Genomic DNA, 2,807 nt, shown 5'->3' with positions numbered 1-2,807 from the left:
AGTGGGGCCAGTTCAGCTAAGGGCAGGGCAAGTAGAGGAGAGAGGAAAACAGTATTAGAAAAGGAGTTCTAGTGACCAGGAAGAAAACTTATAATGCATTGAATGGGTCTCTGACCCTCAAATTACCAGAAAGAGATGGAAGAGGAAAACAGGTCCTAAGGGAGGGGATGATACAGTTCTAGATTTGATGTTTGGAGTCCAGTTCAGCAAAGTGAGTCTTGAGAATTGAACTACCAGAAGAACATGGGGAAAAGTATGCCTTTGCTTGGGCTGGAGTCAATTCTATTGTTTCTTTAGAGACATTGTTGAATTTTCACCTGACAGCAAATACTACATATCAGGGTTCGATTTATTTTGTTGATTTCTAGATAATAAAACTAATGTACTGCTTCAGTTAAATATTTACCAACTCTTACTCTGCCTCCACATTATTATACCTTTGCATAACGTGGTTCCCAGAAGAAATTAGCATTCTTAAAACATTTATGGATTGTTACCAGTTCTTCACACTTTTGAGTTGATAGTTAATAAGTTTGCAAATAAATGGTAGGTTACAAACAATGCAGTCTAATTTTGTTTAGACTAGTTTCATAATTTAAATTAGGTTCCATGACCAACTTAATTATTGCTCAACAATTATAATTCAGGTTCTGCTTAACCCAGTACTAGGGCTATTTAGATTACTGCTCTAGAGTGCATGAAAGTTTTGAAAATTCTGATTTGCTTCTATTCTCCACTGAATTGGATTTCACTGTCAGGTTTATTAAGAAATGAAGATATTTAACATGTTTTAGCAAAATGAAAATTAAATTGCATTTTTCTCTTAATGAGGATTTCTTTTCTACGTTTATGTAAAGCCAAGTGTTTTTCCTTTTTAAGTGCTAAAATATATTTGCAAATATGTTTTGTTATAGAATTTACATGAAATTTCTATCTTGGATCAATGAGCTAAAACATTGAATTTTTGACTCATGAGTTAAAATATTTACATACATATTTATGTACCTGAAGGTATAAATACATATACAAATATAGATTCCGTTTTTTTAAATTGCTGCACTTTCAGATGACTTTCTCCTACATATAATCTGTATTGTTTTATTCTGTTGAAATGGAAATCATTAATGATTTCTTCAAGGTCAATAATATAAAGGTCTAATTTTCTAATTTTTCATGACATACTTATATACTTAATTTAACAAGACAACCACAAAAGATTGATTCTCATTACTGAAATAAGGAACTATTTTACCTATCACTCCACATCTTTGAGAATTAGATATTTTGATATCAAAAACATGTATTGCTGGCTTTGGCAGCACATATACTTAAATTGGAACGATACAGAGAAGATTAGCATGGCCCCTGTGTAAGGATGATATGCAAATTCATGAAGTGTTCCATATTATTTTAGTAATGTTTAAAAAAAGTTTGTACAAAATAAGAAATTTTAAAAAATGCCATTTTACAGAAAACTCATACAAGGCATGCCCTCACATATATAGATCAGAAGTTATTTAAGTTCTCTCCAAAGAACTATTGTGAGCATGGGAGACACTAGGAAAGGATCACCCGGCATAGTATGCCTGCATCCAAAAAAGGTACTGCACTCTGAGCAACACAGAATTGCAGTAGCTCAAAAGAAACACAAGATCTACACCATAATTGTTCATAAGGACTGTTTCTGTCCGATTTGTGGTAAGACTCTTAGTTTCTAAAGTTCTAATCAGTCATAAGCATATTATACCTTAAGCACAAAATGGTAATGTCATTTTGGTCCTATTTGAGAAGAAAAGACAATCAAAAAACTGAATCTCTAGTTCCCTCTGACCTCACTTTTTTTCTCTACAGTCTTAATGCATATAACACCAATTCATCTCTTCCTGCCTTGTACTCTAACAATACTGCATAACCCAATGTCTTATGATTCTTTTCATGCACCTTCATTTCTCTTCACTCCATACTGCTGATTGCTTCTAGTACAAAAGTTTTTAATTCTGTTCTTATTTGTGTTCTTTGATTTTTTGAATAAATTTTCTCTCAAGACCTATTTGATATAAGGGGAAAGAAACCCTCGAATTCTCTTTACATGTGCACATAGTAAATAAAATTGAGATTGGTTAAATGATGACCAGGTCCAATTTATGCCAGGAATGCAGGGGTGACTAAAAAGTAAAGTTATATGCATAAATGATAAGAAAAATGGAAACCATACAGAAAAAAATTAATAAAATACAATACCCACTCCTAAGAGAAACACAGGAAAGTACAGGGATAAATGGAACTTTAAAAGATAAGCACACTCTAAAGGCAAGTGCAAACATTACTTGTAATTGTAATAAACTAGGAGATTTTCCAATAACATCAAGGGTGAAGGAAGGATATCCATTATCTTCACTGTACAATGTGCTAGAAATACTAGCTATCACAAAAAGATAAGAAAGAAAATGCATGAATAAGAATAGGCAATGAGGAAATACAACTATTACTCTATGAAGATGATATGGCATAGAGAACCCTAGAAAATTAATTGAAAGAATGAATAATTATGGGGCGGCTAGGTGGTGTAGTGGATAAAGCACTGGCCTTGGAGTCAGGAGTACCTGGGTTCAAATCAGGTCTGACACTTAATAATTACCTAGTTGTGTGGCCTTGAGCCAGCCACTTAACCCCATTTGCCTTGCAAAAATCTAAAAAAAATAATTTTAGAAATTTTCATGATATAAAACAAACCCACATAAATCATCAGTATTTCTATATATTGCCAACAGAACCAAGTAGAAGGAAATAGAGAAATTCTACTTAAA

General features: G+C 32.8%; 1 non-coding gene across 1 annotated transcript; it reads left to right on the top strand.

Annotated features, from left to right (window-relative positions):
- Positions 1-1,303: 1,303 nt before the first annotated feature.
- Positions 1,304-1,410, top strand: LOC141510380 (U6 spliceosomal RNA). Its single transcript, XR_012474875.1, has one exon. It is a non-coding gene; the product is annotated as a U6 spliceosomal RNA (small nuclear RNA).
- The last annotated feature ends 1,397 nt before the right edge of the window (positions 1,411-2,807 follow it).

The sequence above is a fragment of the Macrotis lagotis genome, chromosome 1, assembly GCF_037893015.1.
Source record: "Macrotis lagotis isolate mMagLag1 chromosome 1, bilby.v1.9.chrom.fasta, whole genome shotgun sequence".
Classification (NCBI taxonomy): domain Eukaryota; kingdom Metazoa; phylum Chordata; class Mammalia; order Peramelemorphia; family Peramelidae; genus Macrotis; species Macrotis lagotis.
The sequence above is the reverse complement of the archived record's forward strand: the minus strand, read 5'-3'. Positions and strand labels throughout refer to the sequence as shown.